The following is a 23,008-nucleotide window of genomic DNA, read 5'->3' as shown; positions in this document are numbered from 1 at the left end:
TGTAATAAAATAAGCCCTGGGATTAGAAAGATGCTCAGAACAATTGTGATGTGCTACTTAAGGAGATATCTGCAGTGTCACTGAAGTACCTCTGCACTTATCTGAGTCATCATGGTATGGCAGTACTGGGCCCCCTACCACCTCTGCCAACTCACTGTGTTTGACATAATACTCAATGCCAACAGTGCTATCCACTGTGTATGACATAATACTCACTGCCGACACTTTGTATGACATAGTACTCACTGCCAATAGTGACATCCACTGTGTATGACATAATACTCACTGCCAACAGTGCCATCCACTGTATATGACATAATACTCACTGCCATCAGTGCCATCAGAGGGAGCAATGGAGTTTACACCTGCTGAAGCATCACCATAGGCAACAGGGATGGCCTTCTGGCTACCATCTGTTTTACCCAATGGAAAAGAAGGCCAGGTTCTAGGTGGGGTACATGTAGGGATGCTTGGGCCTATTAGGGGGGGCAGCAGACTGAGGCCACTCTACTACCATAGCCTTGGTAACTACTGTATAAAATGCAAATATAAATGAATAGAACAAAGCACAGTGACAAAGGAAGGAAGGGGAGAAAGTGATAAACATATTCCAAAGACAGATATGCATTGCATGTAAACAGAATATCAAATGGCTACATAATAGCAAAGAGGTAATGTTATATATTTGTGTAGTACCACTAATTGCCTCCATGTAATATAGAACTGGAACTATGGTAGGATATGCTTGCAAAAAAGTGGTGAAACAGGTAGCAGTGATGCTATGTACCTCTGTCATCCTATAGTTTTTTTAATAACACTGCTGAATCTAGCATGGATACAAGAAAATCAATGCAAAGGACACATGCTAGTAAGCTGCATAACACATTGTTAGAATGAGATGAAATGTTCTACACATCTTTCCTGCACATCATAACTAGGCAGTATTACCTTTACAGGGCCACACTCTTGTATGGTGCTGATATATATAGCAGATATATCTAAGACACTCTGAAAGCAATTATCATTACCAAATTAAAAATAAATAATTCACACCTCTGCACCTATAAAGCTGCTCCATTCTCCTCTGGTACAGAAGGCTCTTCAGAAATATAGCCTCCTAAGCTAGAAGAAAAAATATCATTAAGTTACAGACACATAAAAACATAGAAACAATTCCAATCAGTCGATCACACAGAGCATAATAGGCCTAAAGAGGCCTTGCTATATACACCTTCAAAGAGACAGACTTAAAAGCTCTTGCCACTTTTCATGTCTACTTAATATTGACTTTTAGTTGTACCTGATCCCTCAGGCTGCAAATACATTGAGTTACAAATATACTCTTCCAGTTAGTGCTATTTGTAGGTATAAATTTAGGTCCTATTACAAGTGTTTGTTGACCCACTGGTTTGGCAAAGAAATGGGAAACATACTATAGTCAGTCTTTCATGGCTCAAAAAGTGAGCCATGATTCACCTTTCAGCAACCAGTAGACGACTAAGTATTAGGAGAGTTGTTCTAATCTGTTGGGAGAGTTGGAGGATTTAAGGCCTTTATTATTATTAATTTGTTATTGTTGTTGTTTTGGTTAAAAATTGTTATGGCCTTTCCAGCAGAGTCATACGGATGGATCTGTACCTACCAAGAGCAGGCACTGTATTTGATGATGGGTCTGATAAGAGAAGAGAAAGAGAAAATTGGTAAGATGTCTGCTTTGGATTTTTAAGATATTCCGTTGGAAATTAACTAGGCCAGCTAGAAGGATTTCCTGACCCTCATGGAAACATGATGAACAAATGGGATTTCTCAGTCTCTTATGACCAAATCTGTCTGAAGAGACAACTTATAACATATGAGCTTGTTTGAGGAATGCTAATATGCTTCACTTTTTGCATTTCGCCTAAGATTTTTTTTCATTACAGCAGGCATTTGCATAGTCCACCTTTTTTGGTACAGTTTAGTATCAGTGGATGATGAGATAACAGTGCCAAGCTTGCAGTCATCAGTAAACTTGGTCAACTGCATTTCTGGGATATTGGACTGGATATCTGCAAAATAAATGGCAAGTGGGACAGTACCTGAAACCGATCCCTATAGCACCCTACCAGTTACACTTCTACATTCAGAGAGGGTACCAGCAACTCTCACTACCTGGGATCTGTTGCATAGATAGTTTGCAATTCCGTGAACAATTTAGGCGTTTACATTAAGTTTGTCTAACCTTTCAGTAATACCAGCATGGGGAAATACCGTCAAAAGCCTTAGCCAGGTCAAGATAAGCAGTAAGAATAGAGTGACCATTGTCCATACCCTCTGTAACTTTTTCAAAGACGATCCCTCAGTTCAGCTACCAGAAAACCAAACTGAGTGTGATCTAAACAAGTTAACTTGCCTCTACCTGAGTAAATTAGTTCTGCTTTACATGTGTGGCTGGTGAGACTGGCCTGTAATTACCTAGATCTTCAGAGGGGCCACCTTCAGAGGGGCCACCCTTGTGCAGTGGAGTCACAGTGGCTGTTGCTCAGGCATCAGAGACGAACCCCTTAAATAGTCTGAAGTTGAACAGTTTAGCTAGATGCTCAAATGGAGCATAACTGACCCTAATGATAATGCAGATTAATATGTTATCTGGTCCCATAGAAATATTATTTTAGTCTTTGATAGTTCTAAGACTTGCTGCAAGATGATTAATGGGGAAACTAAATTTTCAGGAATAGCGGTGTAATAATGTGGGTAGGTGGGGTCAAGTTAGCAATACATTTGTCTGCTAATATATTGACTATATCATTAGGATTCAGATGTGTGGTGCTATTATTGATGAGCTGAGTGCTTTGCTGAACATTATTTCTTAATTTCCTGAGATAACTGAAGAAAAATTTGTAGTTTCCTTTGGTATCTGTAGAGACCTTAAGTTTGTACTCTGATTTACTTTCTCTAATAGTGCTCTTAAGTTAAAAACAAAGACAGCTCTGCTATGTACAGCAGCCTGTCACACTGTGGCTCAATCAAAGAACTAACCGGTCATGGATTAAAATAAATACATAAAGAGTTTATTTCCAACAAAAAGAGATTGAACACTTCCGTCCTATAAAATAAGGACCTCATCAGAATACTTTGATACTTCTCACAAGCCCTTAAATACATTAAAATCACATGGCTAACATAAATCAAATTACCCTAAATACAATTATGCATACTTGATATAAAATAACTAATTAATTAAACATTTAAAAAAAAAAAACAAAAAAAACAAAATGTAATAAATGCAAAGGAATAATAAAGAAAGTAATGTCTTTCGGCTTTTCCCAGGTAGGGGTCGCCACAGCGGAACTACTGTCCGCTAATGATTGGCAGTGGATTTTTACTGTGCCGAGTTGCTATCCCAACATCCAACCTTCAAAGAAGACACACCCATTCATGCACGCATCTACCTGCATGTCTTTATATGTCACTCGACTACGGGGAGGACATGCAGACTCGACACAGAAGATGCTCCAGCCTTCTGTGTCGAGTCTGCATGTCCTCCCCGCAAAGGAATAATAATAATACAATCAATGGTATTTAGAGTTGACAGCTACAGACTTTACTAGTCAGCTATTTAGATTCTGGTAAAAATTTTAGTTGAATATGGTAGCCCTCTCGGCTGGGTCCATTTGTGGGATAGTGTTGGCAATTTTTTGTAGGCCTTCTACAAGCTGAATTATGTTTGCTTTGCAAAAGTTCCTAAAGATAGTTTCATACAGAAGTGGGGTTGTTCCATTAAGCTTAACAGAAAAGGTAATTTATTTGTGATCAGACTAAATCAAGGATGTGGAGATGAATGGTGAGCTATAGCTAGGTTGGTATAGACCAGATCAATGATATTAGAGTCTCTAGAGGGTAGTTTTAAAATTTGTTACAGTGCATTGGTATTAACAAAGTTTAGGAAATTCTCAATATATCAATTTTTAGATGTATAAGTGTGCCAGGTACTATTTGAGTAACTGTAGTACCCTAGGAAGAAAGTATTTGGTTTGATGTGACTGCAGATACAGCAGATTACTTATAATACATGTTGATTGCCCTTTATCTGACCTCTTATTATTGTTTTCTAAGAAAGTCAGGATGGCACCTACTTAGTTCTCAGTAGTGGTACCTTCAATGCTCAACTAAGTGGGGTATGCCAGGGGCATCAGACACTGCCCTGGCAAGGCTATGCCTGGCATTATTTTATATTGGGAACAGGCACTCTAAGTGGGCCTTATGCAGCAAATAATGGAAAATGTGGCTTTGCATTTTGCACCACCAGGGATCCCTGCTATTGTCAATTCCCTTGGAAGTGACTACTTTACACCAAGTTGCATTCCAGACAACTATGGCAAGGTTCTTGTGATCATACCTGTTTACTTTCTGGCACTTGCCATGCACCATTGGCCACATTGTTAGTGTGGCTTGTGATGGTATGACTATTACATTAAGCACAAAATTATATTATGGCAGTTTGATCTTAAGATTTGAATGTTGGCATGAAATGTGTGCAGTAGATGTATTTTGACTAACTATGAACACTTTTTTGCACTTTAGCTCTTCCATTGTTTACAAACGTTTAATACTCTTCCCTGTTTTCCATTAAAGGGCATTAATCACCCACCCTTCTATGTACTTTTCAGGTGGTCATGCTAGTGTACAGGACTGAGACAGCCTCTTAGTGTGACTTCACCCACAGGTTTGATGTATAAAAATAGCTCTTCAGGAACATTCATTAGTTGGTGCTTGACTATCATAAGTGCCCCCATAGAAACTCTGAATGTATGCAACATAAACTCCAGCAACAGCCGTAAGCCTGATCACATTGCAGATGATTACAAGTTGGCAATCTCTTAGACTTGAGAAAGTAAGGAACAAGTTATTGTACTGAATGCTTTTCATTAACAAGATAATTGTGCACTTCAGAAGCTGTCATTATTCACTGCCTTCCATGAAAATGTTTGTTTAAATCTATATTGCAGCCATGCTTATTTAAATGATTGTTAATGTTTATGAGAGAGGTACATTGACCTACAGCATTGTGAAATGTTTCAAGCTATTTGAAATGGAAGGCTGTAAGTCCGTGAGCAGTACTGCAGTATGGTCCACATCATGTATTATTATGGATATTATGCATCGTGAACTTTAACTATGGTAGTAATGCACTTATACAGGTGTTAGCTGTGCATTGATTATGTTGTGTGAGGCCATGTACAGGTGACCAACCCCTTCTACCTGGTAGGCCATTGAGCAGGTTAATCCCACTCATGCACTTTCTTAGCAGACATATGCTGTCCTGCCAATGTCCACAGCAATTTATTTATTTATGTATTTGTCTAGCCATCTATTTATTTATTTATTTTCACAGCAATTCATTTTGGAGAAGGTAAGGTAAGGACACTTTTATGAATGGGCAGATTGTAACACTGCTTATGGATATGAACTATGGCTGCTGGGAGCTAGCAGGAGTAGAAATTGTTATGTATTCCTCTCACAAAATGTACAACAAGAGTGCATTCTACAGCAACACATCTGTAGGCTCTAACTACATATATGTGTATAACTGCATAACAGAATTTGTAGCAGAAATATTCTCTTCCTCCTACTTACAGAGGTATCTGCAGAGTCACTGAAGTACAGCTGAAAGTTATATTAGTCATCTATGGTTCATTGCTTATGCTGCCAAATGCATTGTATTGGGTAGGTCAGCCAATGACACTCATAACATCAATGATAATTGGTTATGGAATATTGTAGCAGGCTATTGTCTGTGGCCTGCAACTGCAGGCTTCATATGGTTTCTATCCGATGCTTCATTTTTTGAGGAGCCACACTAAAAGCGGTTAATAAACATTGTCCATGGGTATGTAGTATGCGTGTCCTTTGGCCCACAGAGACATATATCTATATCTGTATAACTATCTATATTTCTCTCTATGTCTATCTACATCTATAGCTATATCTATATCTATCTATCTATCTATCTATCTATCTATCTATCTATCTATCTATCTATCTATCTGTCTATCCATCTATCTATCTATTTATTTGTGTGCGTGTGTGTGTGTGTGTGTGTGTGTGTGTGTGTGTGTGTGTGTGTGTGTGTGTGTATTCATGTATATCTTACTGACACCTACCTGCAGTGCAGAGAGAACCTGCAGAGAGTATGAGAGTGTTTGAAAGTTCCTGATGTGCTTAACTTCTTATATATTTTGCTTTTCCTTACACAGCAGAATGCCAAGAAAAGGAAAGCAAAGAAAATGTAATCCTGCTGCTAGCACTTCATCTCCGCAGTCAGCAGATGACTGGTCTTGAGAAATCTGACTGGCCTTTTTATGGCTGTGCATAATGGGATTTGTTAGATGATATCAGTGCTGTCAGTGGCCAGGGCAGAAATTATGAACAAAACAGATGCCTGGCTACCTATATAATTAGTGCAGCAAAAGCATATGTCACCCACCTGGAACAGGAGTTGAGTTCAACAGGAAGTGGTCCAAACCAATTTTATCTGAAGCAGAGTTGATCTTTTCCTCTCTGCATGGGGTTCTACGTCATCCAGGGGCCACTTTGGAGACTTAAATGTTGTAGTTAAGTTTGATCACCCTCCAATACTCTCTGTTGGAGGTGCCCTATATGTGTATGACTTTATGTGGGCAACTATATGCATAATGGATAAATGTGTTGTATAGTGCTGATGAAATGCACTGCTGTTCTTGTTCATAGGAACATCAGAGCTTCAGACTTGAAGGCCCACATTATAAGCTATGTTAACTGTTATTAAGTCCTACCACTATAGATAGTAGAGATGACAAATATTCATTTATTCACTGGGATTAAAGAGTTGGTGATGGGTCTTATTTATTCAAGGTATTTTTCTTTCATATCTGCACAGGTGTTATTCTAGCACTCTTTACCACAGTGGAAATACTGCTATCTGATGTTGGTGGTGACTCAGACTCTGTCAGTGTTGGCTGCCAAACGTTTTACAGCCAGAGGTCACAGTGTTAGTGCTGGGTACAATTAATGTGGAATCCATATCCCAAACCCAGTCAGTGGACATGGCATATGTGCCTGTGCAACCCACTCCAGTCACACAGGGTGACACTTACACGTCTATTGAGAAAGGATGCTTCTCCCCTGCTGTGCAGTCCCCATTGGTTGCCACACACTCTAATGAGAGTGGGGGAAATATGGGTGAGCATCAAGCCAATGGCTACATATGGTATGGTACCACTCCACACCCAAGCTAGATGTGTTGATGCCTGTGTCCCAGCAAATGTGCAGTGGCATCATAGAGGAAGGGCCTAACAACATTAGAGTCCTTGCTTAGATGGTAGATGTTTTACAGGGTGCACATGATGACCTGCAGGTGTACTTGTTCCACATGTCTCACCATAGACATTACATAAACAGGCCTCCAGATTTAATAAAAACAATTGTAGGAATAGTGTACAGCCTACACAGAAGGTACCATGGCCATGTATGTAGTTCCCCCTTGGTAACGCACCATGCATATTGATGAAGGCACGTTACTAAGCAGAGAGCCATGTAACACAGTTATTGAATCGGTGTTGGGACTGTTACTTTGTCCGGAGATGACTAGCACACCCTCTGCACTGTCAAAGTGCAGTATATCAATGTATGCATATGTATTAAATTTATTTATTTTTTTATTTATCTATTTTTATGTTTGCGCAGCATGGTGCGCAGCAACTGACATGTGCCAAACATCCAAAAATAGAAACCAGGTACATTTAATTATGAATGCAAAGGTCAAGTTTAAGCATAGCTGAGTGGGTTTGCATGGCGTTGTGTGGTTCTCAGCAGTGCTTAAACATAGGTGAGAGATATATGTAAAAGTATAGGATCATTCTACGCAATCACGTAGCCAAATGGTTAGAGTGACAGCATTATGTGTAGTAGGTGCAGGGTTTGACTACACAGATGAGGTTGTGAACCATTTATTTTCTAAATACAAATTATGCCAATTATTTCTAAATCCTGATGTGCTGCTCTCAGCTAAGCTCTGCTAAGCCCTGTTAAGCCATGCCAAGCACTGCACAGGTCCACTTAGCTGGTTTGTGCACTGCTAAGCAGTGCCAAGCACTGCTACGCATTGCCGGTTTAAGCATTGCTGAGCTGAGATCGTTTTTGCAGTGCTAAGTAGCGTGCCACATTTTTAGAAATTGCCCAGTGGCATTAAAGTGTTGGAAAACATGGTATATTAAGTGCAATAGGCAGGAATACTGCAGAATCCATTAGATTTCAGCCTGTGAGGATACTATGGCAGGTGTTGGAGACAGTACATGCTTTTGGGTGCTGTGGTGGAGCATTGAGGAGTCCAGGGTCATGGTTGGACTCCTAGTCAAAAACCATGAAGACCCACTCATGCAGGGTGGTTGCCAGGCCTCAGAATACAAAGAGGTGGCCTGGGACCAGGTGGTAAAGGACCTCACCAGTGCAACTGGTATACCCTGCACAGGTGAGCAGTGTCATCACCACCACAACAACCTGAAAAGAAGGGAGGAGGCTCTCTTGGATGCCTGGGTCCAAGAATTCATTGGGAGCAGTGTTCCAGAAGTGTTTAAGTATGTTTACCTGTGTTTCACCAATATTTTACCTTGAATGTCTGCTAAACTGGTATGCATAAAAGTGTGCTTCTCTCCCAACAGCTGCAGAAATGAGAGCTTGCAATGTTGAGGTGCATGCAGGGCGCCTGGCCAGGTTGTGCATTGAGTGTGGTGAGTATGGATGTATCTTCAAATTTATACTCATATAAGCAAGAAAGAGTAAAGCATTAACTGCCATTAGGTATATAAACAGTTTTGATTGTATTGTAATGAATGTGGTCATAGACCTGGACTGCAACAAGTGACTACTGCCAAATGTACTGCAATAAGTAGAAAAAAGTAAAGCATTAACCTTGATTAAGTGAATGAAATAAAGTTTTTAGCACAATAACTGTGGAATGACAGATGTATTGCAATACCTGCATTATATCAACTGTTAGTTAATAAAATTTTGAAAGTATATGAGTAAATGCATGAAGGCATCTGTAATGAACTGTAATGAACCATTGTGCAAAACGTGTGGAATGAGAGCTGATATTTCAACCCAGTAGCCATTTATTTTGTACACCTGCAGTTTATTTAGTAATGTATAGGTTACCTAGTCTCTCTGCCATGATTGCATTTCATGCAGCTGCGTCCAACTGTCACTGCACTGTATTAAAACACTGTAGTATTAGCAGCAGGCCATGTTTTGTTTCCAGGTTAATTCTAGGACAAAATCAGTCAGTCAGATATCAGCAGTGATTCAGTAGCTTGGTTTGTTAAATGCTGTGTATGAAATACATTTTGCTAGATACAGACCACGGTTTGAATCCAGTTCCACGTACTAATAGCTATTATTGAATTACATATGTTATGCTGACAGATATTCTCTCCACAGGGCCTACTGATAAATGGGTGAGGTAGCCCATATTATGTGTAAATTATTGTTTGTTCAGTTGTCACAGACTGTTGAAATCATTCTCACAAATGTGCTATTTACCCACACAATAAAGGAAACAGGTTCAATAATAACAAACTATAATAAAATAAAAGAAATAAAATGTGTAATAACAGATATCATTCTCTCGACAGGAACACAGGTAAAAGGGAGAGGTAGCTCATAGTATGTGTAAATAATTGTTTGTTCAGATGTCACACACTGTTAAAATCATTCTCACAAATGTGCTAGTTATCCAAACAATAAAGGAAACAGTTCCAATAATAAACTATAATAAGATAAAAGAAATAAAATGTGTAATGAAGGTATGGCTGTATTCCTGCAGTGTCTTTTAAATGTTGATGCAGTCAATTACTGCATGTGATGGATATGTCCCCTGCAGTAAGTGCAATTAGGTACGATCCCCATGCCTGCCCAGCATTGCATGATAGTTGTGTAATCTATGTATTGTACACATGCATGTCTCTCAAGTGTCACTCTGTCATGGAATGTAATTGCTGTCATGTAATCCCTCTGTCACAGATGTATCATTGACATGATTATATGTCAGTATCAAATTAATGGTACATTGCCCATAGTACTCCTTGGTAGTTATATAGGTCCACTTGATGTTTAAGTGTTCTTTGTAGTTGTGTACCTGCAGGTGTTACTGTTTGGCCCATAGTGTCCCATGCAGATAGCTTGAGAGGTATGTATATGCTACAGCAGCTATAGGGGACATTTGCACATAAGAAAAGGGCAGGTCTGTAGAGTAGAGAGCATTACTGTGGTAATAATGTACTGTATTTCTATCTCTTCCCACCCCTTATGTTCACATATTTATTATTGTTATATATTGGTAATGCTTTACTATTAAAATATGTTGTTCCAAAAACTCTATTTTGGGCATGTGTTTTATTAATGTTATGTATTACGATGGTTGCATATTAACATATCTTGTTGAACTACCTATTCTGTTGGCCTTATGCCGTAACTGTTACTGGCATGCTGTTAATATACTGACTGTTCTGTTATTTATTGTTGTGTTTCACATGATATGCATTTAACTCAGATTATGTAGCCCAGGCAGGTATGACCCTAACCCTGAGCAGCATCCTACCATCACCCAGAATGATACCACAGTACAAGCAGAAAATGATTGATTTCAACAATTGGCTAAGTTTCGGGTGTCATTCTAAGGGGATCCAGTATCTGTCTGCCTGGGATGACATAACTGACAGACCTCAATGCTTTGCCAGAGGTGGCCTGCATCTGTCACCCCTGGGCTTCCGGATACTGGCCAAGGCACTTGACATGCCTATAGTGCCTTTTTTAGGTGGTATTCCAAAGACCAAATTACCACTATAACAGCTACAAACAAATCCAATCTGAGGGTCATGCTGCTCAACGCTAGAAGTCTAAATCTCAAAATGCACTCACTCGAAGCACTCCTTAAAATGGAGAACATGGACATTTGTCCCATAACAGAGACCTGGTTCAAGGCAGCAGAAAGTACCCCTGCACTACAGACTTTAACTCATTACACACCTTTTGGCCCCAGAACTTGCACCAAAACTCCAAAGGCAGTGGTGTTTCCATATTCATAAAGGATATGCACACCTCCAGACTGGTAGCCCAATATCATGCATCAGAGATACTTCAGGTGCAGCTAACACAGGTTAAGACAGAGATTCAGGTCATAGCTTGCTATAGATCCCCAATCATGTTCCAAGACTCACACCACATTCCTAAGCACCCTGGGGAATATTAGGGTCCAACCTAACACTCTCATACTGGGTGACTTCAACTACCCCTCCATTAACTGGAAAAACTACTCAAGTACCAATACACTTGCCCAACGTTTCCTGGAATTCATTAATTCCAATGCCCTGGACCAGCTCGTTTTTACCCCCACTAGAGGGAGCAACATCCTTGACCTGGTCATTACTAACATGGGTGACTGTTGCTTTTCATCAATAGTCAACTCCTCTCTGTTTAGATCCAACCACAAACTAATCACCTTGGAAATCCACATCCATCTCACCCCCCCACACACACACACAAAGGTAACAACCATAAGAAACTTCTCCATCGCTAACTTTGGGCTCCTCAAAACAGAGGTGGCTAACTTCACGGCACCCATGCAAATGGAGATCAGTTGCATGACTGCCAAATCATACATCAATGCACTGTATGAACACATACACAAATGCATGGATCTCGCCATACTCAATAGAACAAAGATGCTCTCCTTCAAAAAATGAAAGCCAGTCTGGTGGTCCCCTGCCATAAACAAACTCTACACCAGAAGGAGAAAACTGATGCGGCATAAGGTGAAGTCCCAAGACTGAAAAAACTCCTTTATCAGCCTCAACAAAAAGTTGAGATCCTTCATCAAATCCTATAAAGCTAGCTATGAAAACAGAATTGCAGCAGATCGTAAAGACAACCACAAGACCTTCTATAGTTATGTAAAGAAACTCCATGGCAATACATAGATTTGCTCTGAGCTGCTGCACAATGGTTCAAAGCTCCAGAGAGCACCACTGCATTGCCAGGCTATAATTCATACCACACCTTTCGGCCACCAAACCCGGACTGAAACACTAAAGGTGGAGGCGTGTCCATATTCATTAAGGATATCCACACCTCCAAGCTAGTTGCTCAGCATAATGCATCCGAGATTATCCAAGTTCAACTAACTCTGGGCAAAACTGCAATCCAGATTGTAGCTTGCTACAGACCCCCCACCATGCCCCAGGATTCCCACTCCTCTTTTCTTGATACACTGGAAAGTATTAAGGTACAACCCAACACTCTAATAATGGGTGATTTCAACTACCCTACCATTAACTGGGAAAACTTCTCATGTACCAACTCCTTTGCTCAATGTTTTCTGGAAATCATCATTTCCAATGCCTTGGATCAACTTATCCACACCCCCACCAGGGGCAGCAATATCCTAGACCTGGTCATCAGGCTGGTGTTCCACACTAGAGGTCAGCTCCTCGTTGTTCAGAACTGACCACAAGGTAATCACCCTAGACATCCACCTCCCGCTCTCACCCCCCATTAGGAAAACAACCATAAAAAATTTCTCCAAAGCCAACTTCATGCTTGTTAAGACAGAAGTGGCAAACTTCCCAACACCCATGCAGATGGGCAATAGAGGTACGACTGCTGAATCCTACACAAATGCACTTTATAAGCACTTACATGAGTGCATGGATCATGCTATTCCTAATAGAACCAATATGCTATCCTCCAAAAAAAGGAAGCCAATCTGTTGGTCTTCTGCCATAAATAAACTCTACAACAGAAAAAAGAAACTGTTGCAAAAAAGAGTAAAATCCCACGATTGGAGGAACTCCCTGGTCAGCTTCAGTAAGAAGCTGAGATCCCTCATAAAATCCTCCAAAGCTAGTTATGAAAACAAAATTGTCACTGATTCTAAAGACAACCACAAAGCATTCTATAGCTATGTCAAGAATCTCTATGGCAACACTCAGATCTGCTCTGAGTTACAGCACAATGACACTAAATATACAGAACCAACTGATATTGCCAACATCCTGGCAGATAGGTTCAGTGCTAACTTTACCCCTCTCTCATCCCCTAAAGGGCCCTTCTCTATACCAGAAGAATGCAAAGTTCCTGTAATCATGGCTGCACAGGTAAAAACCTCACTCTCCAAAGCCAAGAACACAGCATCCATGGGACCTGACAACATCCCAGGCTGCCTTCTACATGATCTACAGAATGAACTGGCACCCCACCTAAGTACCATGTTCAATCATAGCCTCACCTCAGGCTTTATGCCCATTGAATGGCGCACCGTGACAGTTATCCCACTCCACAAAGGGGGGGCCACAACAGACCCCGGGAACTACCACCCCATTAGCCTGATGAGCCTAGTCTGCAAGGCCATGGAACGTATCATCATGGAACTCATAAACAAAGACATTGGAGATCTCCAAACTCTGGACCCCACACAGTTTGGGTTTTTAAAAGGCAGATCATGTCTCCTAAACCCGATAGACTTCTTTGAAGTAATCACCAAAGCCATAGATGAGGGTACGGTGGTTCACACAGCCTATCTAGCTCTCGCCAAGGCATTCGACACCATCCCCCACTCTGGAATTATAGACAAACTCACTAAACTAGGTATAAATCCCTATGTCACAAGATGGGTTGCCAACTGGCTTACTGACAGAACCCACACTGTGAAAGTAGCAGACTCCAAATCAGACTTCAGACCAGTGACAAGTGGAGTACCACAGGGTTCAGTCCTGGCTCCTCTCCTGTTTGGTATCTACTTCTCTGAAGTACAGGCTAACACAGAAGGTCTTTGGCTAACTAAATTCGCAGATGACTGCAAACTAGGAGCCATAATCGAAACTCCTAAAGATGTGGACATCCTACAAAAGGGCCTCACTGAGACAGATGCCTGGTGTCAAAGACATGGTCTCAAGCTCAATGCCAAAAAGTGCATTGTCATCCCCATTGGTAAAAACTCTGTACCCATGAACTACCACATAGGCGGTAGTCTACTTAACACCGAAAGTGTAATAAGAGACCTTGGGACACAGGTGGACAGTAGTCTCTCCTTTGATAATCACATCACCACAGTGGTCAGGAAATCCTTCTACTTGGCACACCTCATCACAAAAGGTTTCTCATCCAGAAAAAAAGAGGTCATTGTTCCACTCTACTCATCACTCATTAGACCCATTAGAGAGTACAACGTCCCTTTGGCTATGTACCTCACAAGACATCTACAACAACTGGAAAGGCCGCAAAAATACCTCACAAAGAAGATTACTGGCATCAAACAGATGCCTTAGGCAGACCGTCTCAAAAAACTCCAGCTTTACTCTGTCGCATATTGCCTACTCATAGGCGATCTCTGCCTAACATACAAAGCTATGTCAATCCCAGAGCTGTTGGACATTCTCCACTTAAATAAATCCCAATCCCTCTGAGCTACACTCTCTATGGACCTAAACCTTGTCACCACAATAAACAGAACATGCTGGAAGGATAGATTCTTGTCCCAGAGACTTCCCATACTCTGGAACAGACTACCTATCTATGTCAAACAGAGCTCCTCATTAGCACTCTTCAAGAAAAATCTTGATGATTTCATGGGTAATAGAAAATTCACCCTGGGGATCACTTCTGTGGTTCTGCTTGACAGGGGCACAGGAAAATAATTTTCTTGGGTGGCGAAAGCCAGGGTACCTTTTTGGCTAGGCTTGTACAGGCCCTAGGGCCAATAGCCTAGTACCTACCTATGAACCTATGAACCTATAGTACCTCCTATACCAAGTCAACAGATATTGCCTATGTACTGGCAGTCAGATTCAGTGCCAACTTTACCCCTCCCCCCCAAGGGACCAGTCACAATATCAGTAGATTGCCAGGTACCCAGTATTACTGCCGCACAAGTTAAAACAGCATTGTCCAAAGCCAACAGTACAGCTTCTATGGGATCTAGCAATATCTCTGGCTGTGTTCTACATGAACTACAGGGTGAACTGACAACTCACCTTACCTGTGTGCCTTGTTCAATCATAGCCTCACCTCAGGCTTTGTCCCTAACAAATGCCACACTGATGCAGTCATCCCCCTCCACAAAGGAGGAGCAACTACAGACCCTAAGAACTATTGCCCCATTAGCCTGACGAGTCTGATATGCAAAGCTATGGAATGGATCATCATGAACCTAATAAACAAGGATATAGGGAATCTCCAAACTCTGTAGCCCATGCATTTTGGTTTTGTGAAGAGTAGATCATACCTGCTCAACTTGGTCAACTTCTTTGAGTCAGTCACCAGAGCTGTGGATGAAGACAAGGTGGTTCATACAACCTACCTTGATCTGGCCAAGGCCTTTGATGCCATTCTCCACTCAGGAATCATAGAAAAACTCACTAAGCTAGGCATCAATCCCTATATCACTAGGTGGGTTGCAAACTGCCTCACAGGTAAAACCCATAGTGTGAAAGTAGCTGACTCCAAGTCAGACTGCCGACCAGTCATGAGTGGAGTCCCACAGAGTTCAGTCCTGGGTCCTCTCCTGTTTGGTTTCTACTTCTCTGAAGTCCAGGCCAACACAAAGGGACTCTGACTGACAAAGTCTGCAGACAATTGCAAGTTGTGAGCTATTATTAACTCCTCGAGTGATGTTGACATCCTACAGAAAGGCCTCACTGAGACCCACAACTGGTGTCAGAACCATGGCATTAAGCTCAATGCCAAAAAATGTGTCATCATCCCTTTTGAGAAAAACCCAGTTCCCATGAATTACCACATTGATGGTAGTCCACTGAACACAGAAGGCGTTATAAGAGATCTGGGAACACAGGTTGACAGCAACCTCTCTTCTGACCACCACATTAGCACTGTGGTCAGAAAATCCTTCTATGTGGCACATCTCATTGCTAAGGGTTTTGCATCCAGGATGAAATAGGTTACTGTCTCCCTCTACCCTCTTCCCTTAATAGGCCATTCATTGAGTACAGTGCCCCATTTGGCATGTACCTCACTAAACACCTGCAACAACTGTCTCATATCGCCTACTTAGAGGCGATCTTAGTTTGACTTACAAAGCCATGTCTGACCCAGCTCTGTTAGAAATGCTACATCTAAAGAAATCCCAGTCTCTCCACACCCCATGCTACAGACACCTCAACCTCATTACCACAATCAACAGAACATATAAAAGACTCTGAACGAACATCACCCAACTACTCTATAATTAGGAAAGACAAAAGCACATAAAAAAGTAGTGGGAGTCGCTCTCCTCTACTCATCATCCCACTTAGTTACCCCCTATACCAAACCTATTCCCAAATTTGGCAAGGCAGAACTTAATCCAGCCCTACTTCATATAAACAAATATAAACTTATATGCATAGTCTCTATATTCCTCCTGGAGACAATATCTCAACATTTGAAGATATTCTCTCCTGGTTCTCTAACAACATCACTAATGAAACTATAATCCTGGGTGATGTTAATATTAACTGGTCAACAATTCAATCTCCTACAAACTCACTTAATATAAACTTGTACAACTTCACTCAGCTTCTTAACTCAACAACTATGCCTTCAAAGAACTTCCATACTGGAAGCACCCTGGACTGGATTCTAGTTTCTCATCCACATTACATCTCTGATAGTGGCACTCTGCCTGACCCATTAGGTGACCACTTCCCTCCTCCATACAACTAACTCATACCTACACCTTCTCTCACTGTCTAAAAAATTTTAATCCTAGCACATTCTCAAATGCACTAAAAAATGAACTTGAACCCACTAAAAACCCTTGCATTAGAAAATGCTGCTACCTACTTTAACTCAGCTTTCCTCAACTTGCTTGACTCCTTTGCCCCTCTGAAAATAAAATGCATAAGAAGCATTTCTGTACTTTGGCTAACCAAAAATACCTTACTAGCCATGTGATTCCGGGATAAAGCCTGGAAATGCTACTCCAAAAATAAAACTATCACCACTTTTAATGAATTTAAAACACTTAGTAACAAAGTAAAAAAAAACATATTATCTCAGTCCATAAAGCATACTTCTCTACACTCCAAACCAACCATAACATCACCCCCTAAAAATTCTGGCATGGACTCTCTTCTCAACACTGGCAAAAAAAGAAAACCCCTGCCCTGATCCAGGTGCCTCTGACTTGGATGTAGCCACCCAATGTAACACTTTTCTTTATTGATTCCATAAGTAAACTTACATCATCCTTCACTTCTCATTCGGCTTCCCCACCCTTATTTCCACCTATGCATCTCTTCCCTTGCATCTCCTGCTCCCAACCTCCTCCTTTCTCCTTCAACGCCATCACTATAGCCATCATAAAAAAAGTTTACTAACATTAAAACCCAACTCCAATGACCCTGATGATATACCCTCATATTTCTTAAACGTTGCTGCAGAAAGCATAGCTCTTCCCATCTGTATTCTTATAAATCGATCTATTGCTGAATGTCAAGTTCCCCAGCTCAGAAAAAGACCTTTATTATTCCACTCCGTAAAGGTGGTAATAACAATAATATCACAAACTTTTGACCTATCGCTATCTTATCCCCCATTTCAAAACGTTTTGAAAAATGCATCCATCTACAACTTCTACCTTACCTCATAAACAACCAACTCGTAACCTCTACTCGACATGGTTTCAGAGCCAGCCACAGCACTACCACAGCTACCCTCTCCTTCCCAGAAACTAATAATAAGGCCCGAGACACTGGCCACATCATGTCCACTCTCCTCCTTGATCTCTCTAAGGCATTTATAGAATATAGAATGGTGCACAGCAACGGTTATTCTGCTCCACAAAGGAGAGGCCACAACTGACCCTGGTAACTATCGCCCCATAAACCTGACTAGCCTGGTCTGCAAGGCTATGAAGCGCATCATCATGAAACTCATTAACAAAGACATTGGCGACCTCCAAACACTTGACCCGACCCAGTTCTGCTTTGTTAAGGGCAGATCATGCCTACTAAACCTAGTTGACTTCTTTGAGACAGTCACCAAGGCTATAGACGAGGGAAAGGTGGTTCACACAGCCTACCTTGATCTCGCCAAGGCATTCAACACCATTCCTTACTCATGTATTATAGAAAAACTCACCAGCCTGAACATAAACCACTATGTCACAAGATGGGTTGCCAACTGGCTTACAAACTGAACTCACACGGTAAGAATAGTGGGCTCCAGGTCCGACTCTAAGCCAGTCACAGGTGGTGTCCCGCAAGGCTCAGTTCTGGGACCCCTACTATTCAGCATATATTTCTCAGAAGTGCAGGCAAACACAGGAGGACTATGGCTAACCAAATTCACCAATGACTGCAAACTGAGAGCAATAATTGACTCTCTGGCTGACACGGACATCCTTCAAAAAGGCCTTACTGAGACAGACACCTGGTGTCAAAGTCATGGCCTCAAACTAAATGCCAAAAAATGCATAGTCATCCCATTTGGGAAAAACAAAACACCCACGAATTACCACATAGGTGGCAGCCCCCTTAATACAGAAGAGGTAATAAGAGATCTGGGGACCCCAGGTAGATAGAAATCTCTCCTTTGACAAGCATATTGCCAAAGTAGTTAGGAAATCCTTCTATGTGGCCCATCTAATTACTAAGGGGTTTGCATCTAGAAATAAAGAGGATATAGTGCCCCTCTACTCGTCACTCATCAGACCCATCATAGAGTACAATGCCTCATTTGGGATGTACCTCACAAGACACTTCCAACAGCTGGAAAGACTGCAAAAGCACCTCACCAAGAGGATTACTGGCCTCAAACATATGTCCTATGCAGCCCGACTGAAAAAACTCCAGCTGTACTCAGTGGCATATCGCTTATTCAGAGGTGATCTCTGCCTGACTTACAAAGCCATGTCCAACTCAGAATTGATATAGAAATCCAAGTCACTGTGGGACACATGCTCTAGTGAGGTAAACCTTGCCACAACAATAAATAGAACATGCTGGAGGGATAGATTCCTGTCACAGAGACTCCCCATGCTTTGGAACAAAATTCCTAACTACATTAGGCAGAGCCCCTCACTAACACTCTTCAAGAGAAGCCTTGACGAGTGGATGGGTAACAGAAAATACACCTCTGGGATCACTTCATTGGCTCTGCTTGACAGAGGCTCAGTTAATTAATCAATGGGGTGGCGAAAGCCAACACACTCTGGCTAGGCTTAAAAATGCCCTAGGGTAGATAGCCTAGCACCTACCTATGAACCTATGAACCTGTTTGACACTATCTCTCATAACCTTCTTTTCACTAAACTCTCCAAACTAAATCTGTCCCACTCCTCTATTAACTGGTTTACCAGTTACCTCTCAAACAGGCAGCAAGCAGTCAGATGGAGAAAAGTCACCTCCCCTTTTCTTAATACTTTCATAGGTGTCCCTCAGGGTTCAATTTTAGGCCCCCTTCTATTCAATATAGTCATAAACGATTTCTACCAAGCTATCCCAAATGCCAACCTTGTCCAATATGCCGACGATTCAAGAATAATCTGCTCTGCTTCTTCTATACCCACCCTATTTAATTTAACCTAAGATGCCTTCTCCTACACTGAGCAATGGATGATGGACAACCATCTAGCACTCAATGCTACTAAAACTAAACTCATGATATTTACTGCTTTCAAAGCCACCATCCTAGATAAAACCTCATTCTCAGTCACCAGTCAAAATAATACTCATCTCGAAATAGCCACTAATGCTAAACTACTAGGAGTCCTTATCAATGACCAGCTAAAGTTTGATAATTATCTACAAGAAAATATAAAAAAAAAAACACACACAAAAAATAGGCATGCTTTACCGCCACAACTGTTACATCTCTCCCTCCACTAGGCTCACCCTTGCCAACACTTACCTTATCCCATCCTTCCTATAGAATGCCTTTAGCCTTACTAACCTGCAATCCTACCTCAAGACTAAACTCTCCTCTTGCTATAATAAAATAAAATTTGCAACCAGCCATAGGTTCACTTCCCATAACTGCACTGCCCTACACCAACTGAATTGGCTTGAGTTGTCCAATTATCTCATCTATATTCAATTTGTCCAAACACACACAGTTATTTTCACGTCCTCTCTCTGTTCCTCCTGTGCTACTGCCTTTAAAATGCACCAACCAAATAGATTTTTGAGATCTAATTCCCAAAATCTAATTGAATTGCTTAAACCTACTCATCCACCAGGAAAACATCTAATGTCCGTCTCTCTAGCATGCCATTGGAATTCCCTCCCAACTCTCATGTGCACCACCAGCAGCCTCTCTTCATTCAAAACCTTACTCTACATAAACCTAACTTCAATATGGGAATGCTCTTGCTCCCACCCCACATAATCTGCCTACACTATAGTGACTGTCTATAAGGTATAATTCACAATAGCCTCACATTGTTTTGTACCCATAATAAACTCTAGGAATTAGCATAACTCCTATAATGGTACAATTCATTAGCTTAGAAATTAACTACATGAATTAGCATAACTATTAAAAAATGTAGACTATTTCTGTTATTGCATTATGCTAGGTTAAACTGTTAAAAACTTTGACTGTTTGTAAATATTACTCTTATTGCATTGTACTAATATGTGCACTCTACTAATATGTGTTTTTCTATTTGTTCAATTGTGCTTCATTTGTGCATATTACATTTCTCTAGTAACTTACTCTTATGTTAAATCTGTAATTTGTAATTTTCTGGAGCTTTTCTCCCCAGGACTCCATTGAAAACGTAATCTTCGTGGCCCAATGGACTATCCTGGCAAAAAAAATTATAAATAAACAAACTATAAATAAATAAATAAACATGCTGGAGGGATAGGTTCATAATTAAGAGACTGCCCATGCTATGGAATAGACTTCCCATATATGTCAAGCAGAGCACCTCACTGGCCCTCTTCAATATAAATTTTGATGAGTGGATGGGAAATAGAAAATTCACCCCAGTGATCACTCCAGTGGATTTACTCAACAGGGGCACTGGGAAGTAAGGTTGGGTGGCACAATGCCAGGGTAATCCTACGGGCTAGGCTTGTAAAGATTCCAGGGCCATTAGCCTAGTACACACCTATGAACCTATGAACTGCAATGGGGTTATGTACAATGTTCTGACATGCTGTTATTGCTAACAATGGTTTTGTTCATAACTCACCTATGTTTATTGCTCTGCCTGCATACCTACAGCATGTCTGGGGAGGCCAGTTGCTGGTGATCTACCTACCATACCTCAGCCAGCTGTGGCACCATGTACCAGCTCATCTGGGACCCAGGTTGATGGTGCCCCCTCCACTGAACCTGCACCACCTTAGGGGACGGGCCTCCCCCCTGGGAGGGGAGTGGAGGGGTGTTGTCCCCCAGGATCAGCTACTGGCCATGGTGTGTATGATTATTCATAAGAGTTATAAATAATGCCTGCATCCAATTGAGGGCAGACTCGACAACCTAGTGAGGCCTGAGGGCCCTGGCATCCAGCCTCCAGCACAGCCACCTTTGGGGCATTGAAGAAGCAGTGTTGACTGTTCATGGGTGGGGATCTCAGCCATGCCTGGAGGCACATGCACCTCTGATTCCACAACACCCTCCCCATCCAAGTTGTTTACCCCCTCAAGTGTCATACATTGCCCCTGTATACTGTCATGTCTGTCTTGTCTGTCTGCAAATGCAACCTCCCCTACCCAACTTACCTCCCCACATGTACCTATATCCCTTCCTCAACATTCCACTCTCTCCTTAAAAAAAGGGCAACTGTCCCGCAAAAAAATATTTTTGCATACATATCTCTCCGTTTCACACGTGTCCACTGGACACAAGTAATTATTACATTAATTAATTAACATGTTTATGTTGCCCTCACCCCTCTCTCTCTCTGGGATGTGAGGCTCCAAATTACAAATTCTGTAAAACTTGCACAGCTGTTGCTGTACAAGAAATGGAAAGATATGGCCCTTTCCTACACCCTTTCTGCACAATCGTACCTGCCTTTCTTTATATTTCCCCCCCTGCTTGCCTCCATTTTGCCACTTTCTTATCACCCCCTTTTTCTTTTCATTTTTATTTTTAGTGCAGGTTTAAGTGGAGCTAAGCAGTGCACTGCGCAAACCTGTTCAAACCCACTTAAAACTGCCTTAATCATCTTATGTGTTTCTCACATCTGCAAAAATATCTGCTCTTGCCATGTTTCAAACCCAGGCCCCTGTCAACTACAGCACAGTGCATGAGCCAACTAGGCCACTCAGCTCTGAATTAAAATGGGTGTTTCCAGCAACATATACCGATTGCCACAGTCACATTAAAAATACATATAATGGGAAAAATGGGAGTGTACTTGCTACTGTGATACAGACACTACACCAGTACACAGCCAAATAAATAATAATGGATGTAAGTGAGGCCTTGGATAGCAGGTATATCTGTCAACTGTACAGACTGTTGCAGAATGTGCACAGTTTGCCCTCTAGTTTTAGCATGGTTTTCACAAAAACATATCTGTCTGGTAAAGTACTGGCAAGTCATTAAAGACTGAGGTTAGAAAATCATGACAGACATTTGAGTGTCATACTTCATACCCTTCAGAAAACATGTGCTAATGCAAATGCTGTGTCACAGACTGTATGCGTGCACATATATCTTGCAAATACATCAGCTGCAGAACTGACACAGTAGCTTAGTCTGTTAAATTCCTTGCATGTAGTGCATTTTGCCACCCACAGTCCTGGGTTTGAATCCAGTGTGTTGCACTTCAATTACATTCTTGTGAATACAGCAAATAATGACTGAGTCATGCAATTTTAATCAAAACAGGTTACTGCTACTGAATTAACTGCTACCCATGTTTGCAAGTCAAATGTCTATAGGTAGGGACACACAGAACATATTCGTATAGGCTACCTATATGTTGCCTATTACTCTCTGATTGGCACTGTTACATAGCAGATGTACCTTAAGCACA

This window comes from Protopterus annectens, chromosome 12.part0, assembly GCF_019279795.1.
Source record: "Protopterus annectens isolate FY-2018-M chromosome 12.part0, PAN1.0, whole genome shotgun sequence".
Lineage (NCBI taxonomy): Eukaryota > Metazoa > Chordata > Ceratodontiformes > Protopteridae > Protopterus > Protopterus annectens.
This window is presented reverse-complemented; position numbering follows the sequence as displayed.